The sequence below is a fragment of the Columba livia genome, chromosome 13 (genome assembly GCF_036013475.1).
Source record: "Columba livia isolate bColLiv1 breed racing homer chromosome 13, bColLiv1.pat.W.v2, whole genome shotgun sequence".
Lineage (NCBI taxonomy): Eukaryota > Metazoa > Chordata > Aves > Columbiformes > Columbidae > Columba > Columba livia.
Window position 1 is genome coordinate 1,624,819 of NC_088614.1, and position 19,560 is coordinate 1,644,378.

The window sequence follows — 19,560 nt, forward strand, 5'->3', positions numbered from 1 at the left end:
TGCAAGACAGTGTCGCTCTTTATTTACAGTAAAATATGTCAAATAGGGAACACAAAGGCATCGTCAGGATAAACATGGGACTGGAGCACACAAAGGCAGGCGGCATCCACAGCGCATCAGACAACCTGAATAAAAGCCCCAACTACAATGCCAGCCCAGTTTCTATGGTGTTCTTGAGTTAATGCCTCCAAACACTTTACATAAATAAATAACTGGCATCCCACATTTCAGTCAGAAGAGAGGACTGACATAGCCTGAAATGTTATCCAAGAGCAATGAAAAACAAGGAGGAAGTTTCACTGTGAAGCGTGTTCCGTGTGCGTGCATGCCATGTGCACCAGCATTAGCATTCAGACCTGTCTAATAAGCACGGTGATTTTAAATTCCTCTTCACTTGTGTATGGCACTAACTTCTATCAATCACTTTTCCTTGTGTTAAAGACGGCATACAATAGTCTGAAATCAGGGCAGAGCAAGTGGTGCAGTTAGGGACACTTTTTGAAAAATACTATCATACACTGGAGCTGAATTTAGCTCAAATTCCACAAAATACCCATCTGTAGAGGAATCACACACACACACCCCTGCACAGTTACAGGAAAACAATCATTACTGATAACAGTGCTAAAGATACAGGCTGTGCAATACCCCACAAATACAAGCAGGTATTTTTCCCTTTCCATAGCTGACCAAGCAAAGTATTCATTTTGGCCTCTGTTCCAATTAGATGGTGCAGAAAACGGTGTGGGAGTCAGACAGAGGATCTGCACTTTGTGACAAAACTGCCCTTAGCATGAAGAATTTTCCAGGCTCTGCAACTGCCTTTTTGAATATTCCCGCAAAGGTAACTTCTAGCATGATGCTACTTAACAACTTACAATGTTTAGTACAAGAAAGTGGCACATTTCCGTATCTTTAACACAGCTCAGAGAAAGTACCTGTGATTGACTTATTCTGGGTTCCTTTTGTCCCTGTTGGGTATGGGTCTGTATTGCTTCTCAAAGGACACAAGGAATAGAAAATGCATTCTCAATTTTAATCAGTCAGAAGAGGGTGAAGCCCTGATGTGCGCAGGGTGCTCAGTCACGTCAGCGTCCCTCTGCAGCACCAGCCCCTGGCCCCCACCCACCCTGCAACAACAACTCCAAGGCATTTCTGCCATCAGGATGGGTCACTGCACCTCCTGCCCCATGAGAGCAGCTCACTGTGCCCACTGAGACCCCTGCTTACCAGGGTCACGATCAAAGAGCTCATCCACTTCCTGGGGCTTTGTTACTTGGGTGGGAGCTCCCCCAGTACTCAACAGGCACCCTGGCTGCTGTCTGACCAGCAGCCGCGGCAAAAAAACCCACCATATAGTATTTATAATTTCATTTACATCTCTGCCAGCGCTGCCGAGCGGGATAGTGTTGAGATGCAGAGACACAAAGCCGGGCAAACGGGGCAAGAGCCTTCGGGCTGCCCATTCTCCGCAGCTACAAAGGAGTTTAAGCGCACTTTTTCAGCTGAATGCTGTGTACTTTTACATAACTGAAGGAGAACAAATACCCCATTAGCAGATAATTAGCATTTGGGCTCCGAGTACTTATTTAAGGTATTATGGATCGACCTCCAGCATTCATTGAGTGATTCATTGTCCCCCATACATCCAGGCATCCCTGTTTCTTTTTATGATTATAAATATCTGTGCCATGTATCTGTGTAATGTTTATGAGATGTTCAGAATGACACTCCAGAGACACATGATATCTCTTTATCCAAAGAAAGGGTTTAGCAATGTTAATAACAGGGGAGCCCTCGCCTTTCCTTACACCTTGTAGCCAAGAAGTCCCATTCATACTAGTCCGGGACCATCTCTACAAGTGTAAGGTGGATTTCCAAAGCCCTTAAACCTGGTCCCAGCAGGGTGTTAGGAAGTGCTGGGAGGCCTCGGGGCACACTCACCCCGGGAACTGGACCTGGCAGCACCCACACCATGGAAACTGTCTCCAAATGCCATATCAAAGGCTGCCAAACACCACCCGGGCAGCAGCCACCTGGACCAGTCTCCCAACAGCAGCCAAAGAGCAACCTGGTGCCAGGGTCTAGGCTCTTACAAGCATTTTAACACAGGGAAGCACAGCTTCTTTAAAATTCTGTATTTCTGAAGGCTTCCAGTCCACTGTGAAATTCCCAGTGAAATAACAGAAGAAGCGATGGGAAAGAGAGGACCTGTGGTCCCTTCCTGCTCTGCTGTGTGTAAGAAGCAGTCTTGGGCAATCTGCTTCACCTCTCCCCACCTCTGTTTCCTCATAAACCAAAGAAAAAGAGTAATCCTTGGCCACATTTCTGCTCCTGCCAGCATTAGCCTGCCATCTACTACTGCTGCTGCTTCTTAAGAAAGTGTGACCAAGGAGAGACGGAGAGACACTCGCCCTCTGCGCCAAAACCTTCTCAACCTCAAGATCATCTCTACCATGAAAACCGTCGCCAACAGCTTTTGGAGACCTCTTGCGTTTCAGCCCAGCAGTATGAGGCCGGTGCTCAGAACCGCCCTGTAATGTGTCCCAGCTCAGCCCTGTCCCTGCCCAATGTCCCCGTCCCAAGGGAGAGGCAGCGTCCCCTCTGCTTCTGCACTCCCAGCCCTGTCCACAGGTAGGGAAAGCAAAGTCCAAACAGCAACTTCACGTTAAAGCGAGCGGCTTGAGGACGGGCAGCCAAACTGCTGCTCTCACCTCCTCTTCCAGCTCCTTCCCACTGCACTGAAGAAAACTGAAACACAAATCAAGTCCTATTCTATAAAATTAATAGTTTCCACTTGCTTCTTTTCTGCGTCTGCCTTCGCTCTGTAATTACGCAAAAAGACACGGCGTACTGCGTGGTGCTATTGATTAACAAACCCCACAGCTGCGCAGCCAGACCCCCAGGCAGTTTTAAAACCGTCATTTTAAAGAAAGTTTGTTCTTTAATATTGAGATTTTTATGGTCCCCCCTCTGAATCGGTGTGATAACATGAATGAGCTTGTGGTGGGGGGCAGGTAGCAGTGTGAGAACATCCAGTTTTTATTCTTGTGAAAAACTTCTATAGAAATTAAGAGAAAATTATCTCCTCACAATTGAATAATGTGGGATGATGCCAAAAACCTGGGGAGAAGATCTCATTCTCTATTAAATTCAGTAAGATTTGTCAAGAAGTTTCTGTAGAATCTGCCCAGGTTTTTACAGATCTCTCAGTTTCATCCCTCCGCAGGGGTTTGGAAGGGTCACAGAATATTTTCTTATTATCATCCCCACCGATGTCCAGTTTAAAATCCTATGACTGGCAGGGTTTACTCTTCTCTTATTAGGATTCCTTTCTTAGATAAAAATAAGCCTCAGCACTGATAAGACTTACAGTCAGCTGGGCAAAATAGGAGAGGTCAGAGGATATTAAGAAAGCTGGGTTTGTTTACCTTTTTTTAGAATCCTACAGCACATTTTTAAATGCAGCAGTGCAAATTCCCAAAATAGATATAACAATACCACTTTTAAAATTGTCCTGCTGTTTCTTTATTTTATTTGCTTATCTGGCTATGCTGCCCGATATTGTTGCTTCTTCCAACCAGGCACCAAACGCTCAGGACCCTGGTGTGCGGTGTTTCCCAGAGCCAGGCACAAACATCCAAGAGAGCCGCAAGAACACTCGCACACCTGACGCCTGCAAACATCTCCGGGCAACCAGCACTGCTGTATTGGGGTGAGCCTGTGCCATGAGGGTGGCTCTGGGCTTTCGTGGGTCAAGCACTGCCACAGGGGTTTTTGCCGTGTCCTGGTGTGGCATGGCACAGCACAGCACCAGAGCAGTTCAAACACTGCCACGCAGCAGCAGCATCCTGGCATGCATCAGGAATAGTGTGGCCAGCGGGACTTGGGAAGTAATTGTCCCACTCCGCTGGTGAGGCCTCACCTTGAATCCTGGGGTCAGTTTTGGGCCCCTCACGACAGGAAAGCCCTTGAGGTGCTGGAGCGAGTTGAGAGAAGGGAACGGAGCTGGTGAGGGGCTGGAGCACAAGTGTGATGGGAGCGGCTGAGGGACCTGGGGGGCTCAGCTGGAGAACAGGAGCTGAGGGGAGACCTCCTCACTCTCTGCAATGCCTGAAAGGCATGGAGGGTGTTGCTACCAAGTAGCAAGTGATAGGACAAGAGGAAATGGCCTCAAGTAGCATCAGGGAAGGTTCAGATTGGATATTAGGACGAAGTTCTGCAAGGAAAGGGTTACAAAGCATTGGAACAGGCTGTTCAGGGAAGTGGTGGAGTCACCATCCCTGGAGGTGTTTAAAAGAGGTATAGATGAGGTTCTCGGGGACATGGGTTAGTGCCAGAGTTAGGTTATGTTTGGACTCAATGATCTGGAGGCTCTCTTCCCACCAAAATAATTCAAAGATCCTATGGTGTTGCTCAGGCCTGTGGGCCCAGCAAGGCAGGCTGCAGCTGGCAGCAGCGCTGAGCTGCAGTGCCGAGCGCCTGTGCCTGCAGCTCCCGAGTGAAAACAGAGCCCAAAGTGGCCATCAGCTCGTGAGCCACGTCACTCGGGGAACAGCACAATGTCACCTCCCCACATGTCTTCTTAGAGGGGAAAAAACGCCCTTCTGTGGGAAAGGAGCTCGGTGCATTTCTGCGGCTGTAGAGCCGGTGCCGAGCCCAGCCCCAGGCAGCGGCTTGGGGAGGGCTCATCGGCGGCTCGGGGGGCTCATCGGCGGCGCAGGGGGGGCGCGGGGGCCACGCTGGGAGCAGCTGGACGGGCCACAGATTCCTGGCGGCGGCCGGCCCGGCGGGGCATAGCAACGGGAGCCGGGGGAGGAACGCGGAGCAGCGGGAGCTGTGAGAAAGGCAGCGGCGCCGCGGGGCGAGGCGGGGGAGGGGGACGGAGGGGGGGACAAGCGGAGGAGGCAGGGGGGGCAGGCCCGGGGGTGCGCAGCGCCGCGGCGGGGTCTCCTGCTGTCAGCCGGGGACGAGCAGCCGCTCCGAAGCGAGTTTTTCGCCATCCTGAGTCGCCGGTCTGTGCAGCGCTGTGATTTGTGCCAGCCCGGGCTCGGTCCCTCGGAGCAGCCCGCAGCCGAGCACAAAGCGCACACATGGCTGCGGCTGCGGCTGCTGCAGCGAGCCCAGAGGGGACGGCCGCGTTCCCCGGGAGCGCACCGAGGAACGTGATGGTGCCCCGGCCCCGCGGGGGGCTTTGCCCTCGCTTTGTGCGAGGGGCAGCCGTGGGGGCCCGGGCCTGGGGCTGGGGCTGGGGCTGGGGCTGGGCTGGCCGGGGGGGCGCGCTGTCCCCCCAGGCCGGAGTGCGGCCCCATGGAGCCGCGTCGGTCACCCGCTGCCGCCAGCTCCGCTGCGGGGGCCGGGGGTCGGGGCCGCCCGCTGCTCCCCCCACCGAACCGCCCCCGGCCTGAGGCACGGATTAACTGCCCCCCCCCCCCCCCGCCCGGTTTTGGGCTGCCAGTTTCACAACCCCGCTTTCTTGGCCAAGGATTTGGCTGCTCCCCCCCCCGCACACACGCACACACACACACACTCTCGGGGGAGCTCGTCGCTCGGCGCAGCCATTGCTGTTCTGCACTGGGTCCAGCTCCCAAAATGAACAGGCCCTCGCTGGGAACAGTCGTTGCCCTGCCGCTAGATTTCATTTCCAAAAGGATGTTTTACTGCACATGAGTGCTGGTCCTCTGCGTGAAGAAAATGTTAATCAAACTGCAGAGAAGACACAATAGCTGTACAGATACATTAAATATCTAGTTACTATGCGATAAATAATTAATAAAGTTAATCTATTTGACCATACTCTGCTCAAGTCATACCCTTATGACCAATCGATAGCAATAAGACATAACATTTGTATGAGGCTTCACTTTCTCTGAGTGCTGTGTGATCATTAATAACCAGCAGCTGAGCACTCCTGGTACAGCAAGCCTGGGAAAACTTTGGGAAGTTTTGATTACATCAACAATTCTGCTTTCAGCTTGTGAAATGCTCCTGAAGTGCCCTGGCATATCTGGCACATAGGCTGGGGTTTCCCAATGAAGTTAGGGAAGCTAATTGCAGAGCTCCTGTTAACTTTCAGTGGAAATGAGTTCCCAGCAAATTCAGGCCTTTCTAAAACTTCAGCCTTCGTATTTTGAAAGCTACACATACATAGTGCCAGGTTTTTCACATTTTCCTAATTCTACCCATGAACATGGTCCTCTCCTATAGAAGAAGGAAAAAAGATGACATAACCTGGTTTAGGAAACGCAGAAGATTGCTTAATTGTATGAAGTTTACAAAACTTGTATAAAGCTTACAAAACCACCACTATGATTTCTGTTTCAGCATTAGCAGGCACCTGCACCTGAAAGAGCTCTGGGATGGGGCTACCACAGGGCTGTGAGTCATTTCACAGACAGTAGCAACAAAATAGTTATTGACACACAGCAGTTTGCACTTCTGCAGTGATTTGGAGAGAGAGATTTGTCCCCCCAGGGTGAGATGTGGCGTGTGGGGCTGCACTCCTCCCAGGCCGCTCGCCTCTTGTCCCTGGGTGGGCACACACACAGGGGCAGGAGCACCAGCCCTTGGAGGCAGCGAATGAGCCGAAGCCAAGACACTGAGTTTTGCTGCAGACCACTTCATTCCAGCTGGGCCAGGCTGCCCACGGCCACAGCTGCCTGCAGGCTTCCAGTGGGCTCAGCCGCCTGCCGCCTGCTGCCTCAGGCACCGCCACGGCAGGAGGAAAAAGATGGATTGTCTCTCTGAGGGTCCCTGGCACCAGCCCTGGGATGGCTGTAGAGGTTGGCTGGTGGGTTTTGTCCCCCTGCTCTCTGTTCTGGAGGAGCCAGAGGAAAGGCTGAGGGAGCTGGGGCTCTGGAGCTGGACAAGAGAAGACTGAGGGGGGACTCATTCCTGGGGATCAAGATAGAAAGGGGGAGTGTCAGGAGGATGGAGCCAGGCTCTTCTGGTGACAACCAGTGACAGGACAAGGGGCAATGGGTGCAAACTGGAACACAGGAGGTTCCACTGAAAGGTGAGAAGCAACTTGTTGGGGGTGAGGGTGGCAGAGCCTGGCCCAGGCTGCCCAGGGAGGTTGTGGAGTCTCCTTCTGTGCAGACATTCCAACCCGCCTGGACACCTTCCTGTGTAACCTCATCTGGGTGTTCCTGCTCCATGGGGGGATTGCACTGGATGAGCTTTCCAGGGCCCTTCCAACCCCTGACATTCTGGGGTTCTGTGAGCCACACACCCCAGCCAGCACCAGCACTCTGCCACTGTGCTTCTGTCCTGGTCAGGGTGACATCAGGGCAGGGGGTTGCTCCCAGGCACTCTGCAGCTCCTCTGGCTCCTGGGAGCTAATGACACCTGGGTGAACAAGCAAGCTCACCTTTTTGGGGCATTTTTAGTATTTACCTGCCTGGTGACCACAGGATGAAGGCAGCCTAGCTGGATAGGGACAGGTCACTGAAACATGATGACATTTGGTGACGTGCCAAAGTTTGGCAAGGCAGCCAGTGCCAGAGCTAACCATGGCATCGAGTGCTCCTAAAGCCGAGGCCGTTGCCCTGCTACAAGCCCACCCTTGCCCTCTGCCATTAGCTCCACAGTGGATGTGAGCAGGCCCGCAGGGGACGGCACAGATGGCCATCCCCAAGTGCTGGGGCCACACTGGGGCTGGACTAAAGAGCCGCAGGAGGAAGAACATGAGAGCTTTGTGGAAATATGTATTTTTACATCAGAGTTCTTTGTATATACAAAAAAAATCCCACCCTGCTGTGCTAGGAGAAAAAAAAAAAAAATGTGGGCATTTCAGACCAATCTATTTTATTAATGCAAACTGCCAGATTCAACATGTGAGCCAGGCTGAAAAACAAGGGGCTGGGAAGGAGGAACGTATCCAGGGTAAGCACTCGGCAGGCCCGGCATTTGCATTGCCCCTAGCTGGGAATCAGAAATAGAGGTGGGCAAGGGATAGCGATGCAAAACAAAGATGTCTGTAATTTGGAGTGGGTTTTGCCAGCTCTGCCTGGGGCTGTATTGTACCTGCCTGCTACTTACTGGTCAAAGGAGCAGAGCATTCCTGGGCAAAGCAGTAACGACAAGCATGCTCTTGACATGGAAAATGTTGATGGCAACTGCTACTTACATTTGCACACCTGAGTGTGTACACTTGAAACGCGACTGCATGCACGCTGGCCAGACCCGGTTGTGACACTACAGGCTTTACACGGCCTGTTGCTACCTGCCCCGTATGATATCAGTGTGAAATATTCATTTAATAGTCTGGTGTACAATTTCAGGAGATTTCAAACTATTTCTGAATAACTACATTTCAGAAAAGGTCTGTAAAATGAATTCTCAGGAAAAGACATGTGAAAACTTTAAACCCCACCTCATTAAATATTCACGGTGATGTATTTGCTCAGCTCTACTCAGCATCCAGAGAGGGCTGATAAATGCTGCTTATGAGCAGTTCAAACAGCAGGATGGGTCAAAGTAAAAAAGGAAGCAAAATCCCAGGGTATCGGCTGCCAGTGTGGGGAATTGCTTGTCCAACAACAGGAAAAAAAAGAGGTTGGGATAAAAGGCTTTCCCAGACAAATGCAAGTGACTCATTCTGATGGCTCGCTCTGCAGGTGCAGACACCGAAGGGCTCCCAGCCTCCGGGTGCCCTTGCAGGGCGCTCTCATCCACTCCCCACCTGGAGAAACTGGCTGCCTTTGGGGTCTCTGCCTCTTCAAGGCTGTCAGAAGGTACAGAATTGCCTGCACAGAAGGCTGCAGAGCCCTGTTTCACTACAGAACAACGCTGCAAAATCCTCTCACTATTTTTAGTTAGTACAAAATACATCCGTGCAGTCAGGGCACAGAAGAGCAGACCAATACCGACAGACGGGAGCTGGAGTGGGGACTGAAGTCTGGCTCTGGAGTCGACAGAAGCGTGACCGGGTTTTTGCTGAATATTGTATGGCCTTGGGGCAGTGCCGTGCTACTCGGGCCCTGTGTCCATGTCAAGTGCAGTTACCACTAAAAACTGCGCATTTGAGCATATGCCGTGAGGAAAACAAGGCTCTTGAGTCACTCTGACTCAGTTTCGCCACTGAGCAAATGGAGCCGATAACTGCGGTGTCCCTCTGGGGACTGCGCCATGACTCAGGCTGTATTTGGGTCATAAGAGACTTCAAAGGTCCTTTGAGCAAAAGCACTCAAGTACTGCAAAATACGACAGGCGCTGGTAGACAGTGACCTGGCAGTAAGGCATGCCAGAACTACGAATTTGTTCTAATCCTTCCTCCCCAGCCGATTCTGTCAGCCCTGCAACCATGTTTGCAGCTCTTCCTTGAACTCGTTCCTGCTGTCGCTATTTTTTGCACACAATGGGGTGCCCAGACCCATCATGCTGTGACCCTGCTGAGATCCTGATGCACCCAGGTGGTCTCAGATGGGTGCGAGCCCCGGACCCGCTGGCACCCCCTGCTCCCCACGCCCTCGGGAGCACAAAACCTCACATCAGGCAGAAAAATATCTGTAAATGATGGAAGAGGCTTGGACACCGTCAGAAACCAAGCCATGGAAAAAGCTGGCAAAGAGTTAGTTACTAAATATTTTAAGACCAAATAAACCTGACATTTCAGAGGGCGCCTGTCCACTATTTTTGTTCAAATTACATGTGCATCCTCTGATATATACCTCTGCAGCTATAAACACAAAACATGAGAGGGACAGAGAAAGAAAAATCATGCTGAACAGGGAGTTACGTACTGTAGGAATGCTGGAGCCTGTGATCTGCGTTATTTCTTTGCTTAAGGCCACCTAGCAACAGCGCATAGGTTAATCCTCCACAGACTGAGCAGACAGCATCAGCCAACAGGAAAACAAAACATCCCTGCTAGACAAAAATCAGAACAAGAATTACCCATTTCAAGAGGGTTGTAGGAACAGGCGGCAACAAATAAGAAAGAGGTATACATGATACTCCTGCAAAAGGAAGATTTCCCTGTGAATGGAGTTATTGTCCACCTCGTTATTAAAAATACGAAAAGAGCTTTACAACGTTCGCAGCAAACCTCTGCAGGAGCTGCAGGAGCCCTGCTCTGCAGGGAGCTGGGGGGATGAGCTGGACCGTGGTCAAGGCTGGTTGCCATCTTAGAGAGCGCCGTTAAATGGTAAATACAGTGTCCTCTAAATGATAAATAAACCCCTGGAGCTGTAACCCTTCTGCCAGGGGCCAGCAGCACCTGCAAGGGCAGGTGCAGATCTCCAGGAACATCTCTTGGACGTTAAGACATACCATCACCTTCCTAAAGCCATTGTTTGCAGCAGCTCAGCCCCCACTTTGCAGCTCTGCCAGGCTGCCCGGAGCCAGGACATTGTGCTAAAGGGGCCTGAAAATACAGAATTAATTCACCAGGGGATCCCCACCATGCCAGGACTGCCCTGCACAGCCACTGTGCTCTGGAGCAGACACCCCATGGGGCTCCCCAGCTCCAACACCGCTGTGCCGGCAGTGCCTGCGTTTTGGCAGCACGTGGGGTGGCCCTGGCAAAGCTGCAGCCCAGGAGCTGTGTCCCCCGGCTTCGCCCCTGCCTGCGCTGCCCCTCCTGCTGCCCCACCAGCCATGGGATTTTGGAGGAAAAGGGGGTGGGAGGCCAGTGCTCCTCGCCAGCCTGCGGCAGCATCCTGCCTGCCCTCCCCGCACCCTCAGCCGAGCGTCACCTGCTGTCACCACTGCCAGCACAGACGGCACTGTCCCCAGGGAAGCTTCTGACCCAGCTTTTCTGAGGGGTCCTTGTGGCACGGGACACCTTCCCATGCTCGCTGAGGGATGGCAGCCAACGTGGTGCTGCACATACCTGCGTGTCCGGGAGGTGATTTATTAGGGGGTTACTGTTGCTTCTTTCTGCTGTTCACCAACAGATGGTAGCAGCACCGCTGCTGTCACGCCAGGCCAGGAGCTGTTGCAGGAGGAGACGACTTCTGCTCCAAAACTTTTCTTACCCGATGAAAAGTCATGCTTGTCCATCCCCTTGCACCCCATTAGCTGAGCTTCTAGAGCCAGCTCAGAGAGCAAAGCAAGTATCTCCCAGCACAGCGCATTCTCAGTTCAAGGCTCTAGGGAGGGACCTGGGCAGCTGATGGAGTTGTGGCTCCATTCACTGAGGCTCGTAAAACAGACGGTGTTCAAGTATACCAGTGACACCTGGGCTGGACACCCCAAACTGTGACTCCTGGGCTGCAGGGGTCTGCAGCAGTGCACCCTGCCTGCTCCTGCTCCTGCTCCTGCTCCTGCTCCTGCTCCTGCTCCTGCTCCTGCTCCTGCTCCTGCTCCTGCCCACAACGAGCCGCCCCCAAACCGTGAGCAACACCCAGCTTGAGCACAGGCACCAGCAAGGCTCCAATTAATTACTTCATTTATTATTTACAAATTTAATTATTGGGCAAAATCTGAGCATTTCCTGCCACTGGCTGCACCGTCCGCCTTTGCTGGGCGAGTGCTGCAGCCAACTGGAGCTTTGCCTGCGCGAGGTCTGGCTAAGACAGAGCTAAGCACAGACCTCAGGATCTGGTCTGTGGCGAAGCTGCTCTGCGGAGGAAAAACAAACAAACAACAGCTCTGCTCTAGAGGCTTCCCTTAATTCTGCAAAGTGCTTTGCGGCTTGTGAGCGGCTCCGTGTAATCAATAACACCATTAACAAAAGGATGGCCGAATAGCAGCTACCTCTGATTAAAATAGAGCCCTTGGTGGATTGCAGCAAACAGCCATGTAGCCATTTCTCTGATCAGAAGCAGGTCTTTCCTAGTGTCATATAATTCATGTTAAAATCACAGCAATAAGGCACAGACTTCCTCGCAGCTGTTCAGAAGTCTTTGGAGGCTGCCATTATACTTCACCTTTTTAATGCTTTACGTATTACAGCTTTATTTTCACCTAAGGCTGTGATCCTAAGCTTCCTCACAGCCTTATCTACAACTCGTATTTCAAAGCCTAATTTTCCTGCCCTCAAACGTAGAATAAAATAGCTTGCAAAGAGGGCTGCAAGGAAGCTGCAAGTTCTGCGGTTTTACAGCCCTCCTCCGTAAGATCTGTATAGGTACTATTCCTCACGGAGCCAAAAACTTCCTGGAGAAGTACTGTAGCTAGAAGATATTTCTTGACCTGGCGTAACACTCTGTCCACCCTGGCTGGTGGAGAGATTATGAAATTTTAATTGGACTGAGAGCAAGATATCACTATAATTGGAGCCCAAGTGCCTGCACAAGCCCGAGAGCTAGGACTTGCTGGAAATCCTCGACAGCGCCGGCAGCCCCAGTGCCCAAACGCGCCTGTGCCCCTGTGCGGAGGCGATACGCATTTTCCTTTCGCTTGTGCTGCAGCCACTGGCTCCCTTCCAGAAATAAAAGGTTTTGTGAAGGATGGATGCTCAGGTCTGCCTGGGTTGCCATCTTCCCTGCGGTGGCACAAGCAGCAGCATGAGAGACAATGAGAATATCCCAGCTCATCCCAGCCCGAGCTGAAGTCTGCCCTTGGGAACACATGTTCCTCGTCATAAAAAGATGGTGCTGCGTTGCAGGCACGGCTCGCCCTGCAGCGCGGCATTTCGGGTCTGTGCACTGCCCGGTTTTGTACCGCTGTCTGGTAGGACATAAACCAAGCATCGACTTCCACCAGCTCCGAAAGATAGACAGGGGCTGTTGATTAGAAAAGGTGGGGCTGCTGGAGGAATGCAAATGCTGGGATTATTTATTATTCACATAGATGCTCGGCCCGTAGTAGGTTGCTTGGCTCCTTGTAATTGTACAAATCGCTCAGCTGAGTCAGTGATCTAACTGTAGACCATGCAGCTCAGGGACTCAAATGGTCCCAGAAGAACCATGTTCAAACATTCATGCCCAGATGACACTTGCTCCCACACATACTTTTCAAATCTTTACCAGACAGGATGAGAGATCATTCCGCGTGTATCACGTATACAGTAAGATCTTGGGTTTACCAGGAAGCCTACATGGAAAAATCTTCAGGAAAACAAGTCACACACAGAATCCCAGCATGTCAGGGGTTGCAGGGCCCTGGAAAGCTCATCCAGTGCAATCCCCCCATGGAGCAGGAACACCCAGATGAGGTTACACAGGAAGGTGTCCAGGCGGGTTGGAATGTCTGCACAGAAGGAGACTCCACAACCCCCCTGGGCAGCCTGGGCCAGGCTCTGCCACCCTCACCCCCAACAAGTTGTTTCTCACCTTTCAGGGGAACCTCCTGTGTTCCAGTTTGCACCCATTGCCCCTTGTCCTGTCACTGGTTGTCACCCGGAAGAGCCTGGCTCCATCCTCCTGACACTCACCCTTTCCATATTTATAAACATTAATGATGCCACGACAAAGTCACAGCCTGAAAGCTTAGCAAAGATTGTCTTTATTTTAAATTCCAAGCAAACCTCCCTTGCATAACAGGTTTTTTTTTTCCTAGTAAAGTATAAATCAAATCCAGCCTCCAAGGTAGCCAAGTGCTGCCCCTTCCTAGTAGCTGTCTGGTACCAGAGCGGCACGCAGTGCTTAGCTGGGCCCAGCCCCGCTGCAAGGGGCTCATCATGCTGCTGCTGCTCCAGAAAATCCCGATCCTGACACCAGTGCTATGACAGCAGCTGCTGCTGAAGCGCTGTCACTGTGCAGGGCAGCTCAGCAACACCTTTGGCTTCGATTCTACCTGTAACACCAGAAAACCTCTGTGGGCAAACAGCCCTACCTCAGGGCAGGGAACCAGCTTTGCCAAACAGTTTTGTTGGGAATGGTCTTTGTCTACACCGGTGTGGGGGACACACCAGGACCTCCCTGACCCTCGGTGGTTGCTGTACCAGGGCCCCCTCTGCTCTGCTGTCTGATTTGGGCTATTGATGGGATGGGCGCTGTTGTGGGAAGGCTCTGATGTTACTGACAGGCAGTGCAGGTCATTCATTGTCCTAAGAAAGGGATTATATTTTAAAAATAACAATGAAGCAAGGAAGCAGAAGGACAATTTAAAGTGGTTGTGTGGGGCAGAGGTGTCCTAGGAGACACCTGAGCATGATTTCTGCTGCCAGCTGCTGTTTGGAAACCACTGAGCAGGTTCCTGGCCCCGACTATAGGCAATGGCACAACTGGGGTTCACTTTGGTCAGGTCTCCCGCACCAGCTCCAGAACACACTTGGGGACTAAGGGTGCAATTTAAATTGGCTTTTGAGTCTGATGTCCTTCAGCATCAGGATTGCTAAACAGAAAAAGTAATATAAAAAACGAGGCACTTGAAGGGTGGACTGTTTGAGACACATATTCCTTGAGACAGAGCTAGGAACAGCGTGTGTGACCCTGAGAGACGTCCCGTCCAGTTAAGTGTCAGCCTCCTCCTCCCGTTCCCTCACCTCCCCTTGGTCCATATCTCCCATCACACCCCAGCAGAGCTGCAGAGCTGTGTCCCCAGGCCACGCGCTGCCCAATGCCCCCGCCCGCCCCCAGCCCACCTGTGCAGGAGCCGCAGAGGGAAAGCGAACAAAATAAACAGCAAGAAAACACTTTGCTTTTTTTTGTAGCAGTTTTCATCTGAACAAAGCATTTTGCAAATCATGCTGAATTCGGTTAACAAAGACTTCATTTCTTAATTCATTAAGAAACAGAGTCTGCTTTATGATCTTGTAATTGAAATCAAGTTGTCAGATATTGACTGTACTCACTTTTTTCTCTTTTGTGAGAAAATTAATAAAAAGCAATATTGAAAAGCTCAGTCTGTATGAAGTGGGAAGGGAAGGAAATCCAATTCTTTTTTTTTAACCAGCTACTTATATTTCCGCTTAAACATTTCCCAGTCATGCCGTCCAGCAGGTGTACTCTGCGGCTCTGAAGGCAGCAGGAGGTCCCTGCCCCGGGAGCGCAGCGCATCATTTTGGGAAGAACACGGCCCAGAAGCTCAGATCTGCAGTCAGTGCTCATCCTGCCGCCACGGGGTGGCCCAGGAATGGACCTGACCGAGCAACCGGGGACCAAAGTCAAACAGTACCAACCCCCCAGTTAGCATAAATAATTGGTTTTCCAACATGAAGGCCCCCACGGTGACTTTCCCATGGAGGAACCATGTGCTACTAAGAAAATTAAAGGTTGAAGGTTCATTACTGGGACAAGTAGAGCACGAACTTTTGCAAAGTGCCTCATCGATTAGCATCATCTCTTGACCTAAAAGAGAAACTCTAAGGAGAGCTGATAGGAAGTTGATTCCTGCTGGGGCTTATTGCTATTAAGTATTATTATTATTATTGATTTTGGCTCATTATTTTACTCTATTAAAAAAAAAAAAAAGAAGAGGAAAGAAAGAGTTCAATGGGCTTTCCATCAGCCTGGCTCCAGGTAAGGCTATTCACTTTGCAAGGCAAAACAGAGTTGCACATATAGATGCTATTAATACTTCCTTTCTAATTAAATTCCACAAGAAATTGTGCAGGATATTTCTGTCCCCATACTCATTCTAGTCCCATCATCTTTTGATTAACTATCCTCATGCACTAGGAATTAAGGTGTGACCTCTAACTTTTTTCGAGAGATGTGCTGTTTTTAATATTAACAGCTCCATCTTTCCATTGTTCCTTGAGCAGGGTTGAGAGGAGAAATATAATTACACACAATGGGGGTATAATTCATACATTAAAAGTGACATTAAAATGATAGGTAGCAAAATATAACAATATAACAGCTTGTCTGTCACTCTATTATGGATTGCTGGCACCCTCCAACCCCATTACAAACACATCCCTGGAGGGAGCGCAGCAGGAGGACGTGAGCGAGATTAACGCCAGCGAAGACCTCATGGTGCTCGGTGCCGCGGGGCTGCCTCGGCGGGGAGCTCCAATTTAAAGTCCTCTTGAGGCTCTGCTTCCCGCGGGCACCTCATCCACAGCCCACAACTTGGGCACCCGTGGGTCCTGATCTCCTGGCCACGAGCCGCCCCAACGTTGCAGGTTCCTGCAGCGGAGTCCCAGCGCTCCCATCAAGAGATAACGCTACGCGGTGTGATGGATCTGGGGCACGGCAGCATGCAGGAGAGCAGCTCTCCTGCCCACAACGTCGCCTCCTCCCCAGAAAAGCGAGCTGGCCCTGGCAGCGAGAAGCCAAGCACCCATGGGCGGGAAGCCCCAAAAAGGGCTGTTTGTGCAGAGCTGGGCTGTGGGTACCAGCTGCTGCGGGGCAGGGGATGACCAGGCCCAGCTGCGGCTCTGCCTGCCCGCGGGAGCTGCAGCCTGGTTTGTCTTACACCACTTGCACACAGCTGCAGAGACACCAGTGCAAACCCCCGTACATGCAAATTTGGGGATCTTTTCTGCTTAGCTGCAGTGTGCTGCTCCCTGTTAGCATCACCGAAATGCTGTTTGGAAACTGAATTAGGGCGTTATCTGCTAAATGCACCAAGGTCCAGCATCCTTCCCCTCCCCGTGGCTGCTGGGCAGCCCGCTGGGGCTCTGCACCAACTCTTGGGAGAGGTTTGTGTGCGGCCTCAGCCAGCTGGGCTGTTGATTTGCCCTAATGCGACCTGTTTGGGCTGAAGTGAGTGAGAAAATGTCTATGTTGTCCCCCAGGCAGGGAGGCACAGCCTCCCCCAGGCCCGGCTGGCTCTGGAGGAGGATGCTGCCCATAGCAAACTCCAGTGTGCACTTTCCTCAGACTGCAGAGAGCTTTCTGCTGAGCGCAAGTGCTTTGATAACGATCACCGTGCTTTATCTAGTATGAAAATCAAATTAACTTAAGCATATGCTTATATTTAAGCATAACTGACTCCTTGATCACTCCTCTCTCGATAACCTTGCAACACCAGGGCCATGCTGCACTGCCTGCTTGAGCCTCACAAAGTTCTAGCCTTCACATTCCTCAAACAGTAAACAGTGCTTTTGATGGCAATTAGCTAATGTTAAATTAAAACAGTATTTTTTTCAGGTCCAGTTTTGAGACCTGAACATCCTTATGGATTAAATACAGGTGTCAAAACATCAGTGGAAAATGCACCTGGGGCTGTTCCTGGGAGAGTCTGAAAAGATGCAGCTCCACGTGGGAGGGAAGGTTAAAATCCAGAAAGATCCAGCCTGAAACCTTAGCACAGCAGCCAGCAAAAGGCCAGCAGCAGGAGCTTCATCGGACTCACAATACTCTAGTACCTAAAACATGCAAATTGTTCGTTTTTGGCCAGGTAGCAAAATGTGTATTTTAAGAAAGGCTTGTTTTGGAGAGCACCAGCTCTCCCTACCCCCTGTTTCTTACACCTGCAACTCTCATTTAGGCACCAGCCCATGAACAGGGAGGTGTGACTCCCAGCTCTTTTATTCTCTTTTTGTTTTCCTTTTTTTCCTTTTTTTCTTTTTTAAACATAGGATATTTCAGTCCATCCTTTGCCGCTCCTCACTGTATAAGCGCAAGGCATTAACTGACACCAGAAGGAAGGTTTTGCTCCGTTAATTACAGCAGCCCCAGTTCTTTTGGAGCCGCGTGGAGCAGCGCGCATCGCAGCAGCCCCTGTGGAAAACAGATCAGCGACACCGCGCTGCGCTTGCTTAGGCTGCGGCACCGAGAGCAGCCCGAAGGAATTAGCTTTTCTTGATGTCAAAAATTAACTGGGAAAAACAGTACTTGCCATGATGGCTACCCCAAGTAAAAAGCATCAGATGCTTTTTGTGGCAGAAATTTAAACTGGTTTGATCTGTAATAACCACATCAAGGACACCCATTGTCACTGTGGCGCAGCAGCCCACCCAAACGGCGGGATGGGGGTGACAGCGGCAGCACCTGTCCCTCCCCCGGGACCCCCATCCCACGCACGGACCTCAGTCTCAGTCCTCCAGTACACTTAGAATTAAACAAAATTGCTTTCGATGGCACCATATCTTTCAAGTCAGCTGGCAAATTGTGGTTATCAGAGTAATCACGGATGTGCCATTTTGGGCAGAACAAACATAGAAACTGAAACAAGTTTTTACTGCACTACGTTGTAATAAACGGACATCATATTAACTTCTGGAAACCTTCAGAATGGCAAATGTAAGTCTGAAAATAATGCACTTCTGGAAAATGTAGGACAGTTGGGATGTGAGGATAAATGTTGTGGTTTATAGCCAGCTGTAGTTTGATGCAGACTTGGAGTTTCACTCTGTTTTCCTCGGGCTGATGGTTATTGAAGCTGCTTCCTTGTTGGCTGAATAGGCAAAAGGAGGGTGGCTGTCACCTTGAACCTTTCTGGGAGCGAGCTGGTTTTTAAACAACAAATATTTAAAATATTGGGGTATGCAAATGCATAAATATTCCAAATATTTGTTCTTCTTTTTCCGCATGCAGTAACACCCACAACTACCATTTCACACTCCTGAACCCGGCACAGCCCGAAGAAGATTATTTAATGGTACCTATGGTATGGACAGACCTTCGATGTGCCGTACTCCATGCAGCGCCGCTGCCCCAGGGCGCCCTAAGCGAAGGGCAGCCCAGTATGATTGCACAGCATGGGGGGTAACCAGCTAGAAAATCACTCCAACACCCCAGCTTTAAGAGGCTATTTTACATTAAAGGCTAAATCTGTCCGTCTGCCTAGTAATTACGCCAAGATTACCACCATGGCATTCAGGAAAACAGGCAGCCAGGATCCTTCGTAAGTTATATAGATATAACTACCCTTTTATTAAACAAAATATTTATACAGTTAAGATATTTTTGAGCCTTATGCTTCCATTCTCCACAAAGCTTTTACCTGGATGTGCACATTTTCATGTTTTATTGTTAACAAAAGATTTAAGGGCATATCTGAGGGTTTAGGCAGTGGAACCAGAAAGCTCTCCATGGACTGTGAGTCATTAGCTGCAGCTTCTAGCAGCCAAGCGCTGAGACTCTGGGGTAAAAACCAGGGCTCTGGCTTTATTTGGGGTGGTCCGCAAGCGCCGGAGGGCAGCGGTGCCGTGGCGTGGGGGTCTGGCCCCAGGACATCAGCCCCAAGGGGTCTGTGGTCACATCATGTTCTGGGCACCTGGGGTTGCTGTGTTATCACCATGCTGGCATGTCACCCCAGGACTTCCAGGACTTTATTTATTAAAGAGCATCTTGGCATTTGTTCTTTTCGCACATCCTAACATCCTCAAATGATTTGAAAGGGCTGTTCAATACACGTGGTTTGGCAGAAAATACAAGATAGGAAAGAAGATACAATGCTCACTTTTTCCAAGACAGCCTGGGGTCAACCGCTATGCTTGTTCATTTGGGGTTTCTTCTATACACCTTCCACTTGCAATCACCAGCCAGGGCTCCGGCATGGTCAGGCTCCTCACCCATGCACTTGCGAGAGCAATTTCAGTGCACAGATTTAAAGGCTGGCATTGAGGAAGAACTTTTCCATTAGAAGTGCAGGAACAAGGCATCTCCAGAGATGCTCCAGCCCTTTTCTCTTTGGTTTTCCTTACCACGTGAGCCAAGGAGCTGGCAATAGTCTAAATATGCCTGGGCCTGTTTCACAGCAGGGAGACAGACTGAGCCGTTCCCGAGATCCCCTCCAAACCTGTGCTTCTGTGGTTAGCTGGTCCTAAAGCTTCCC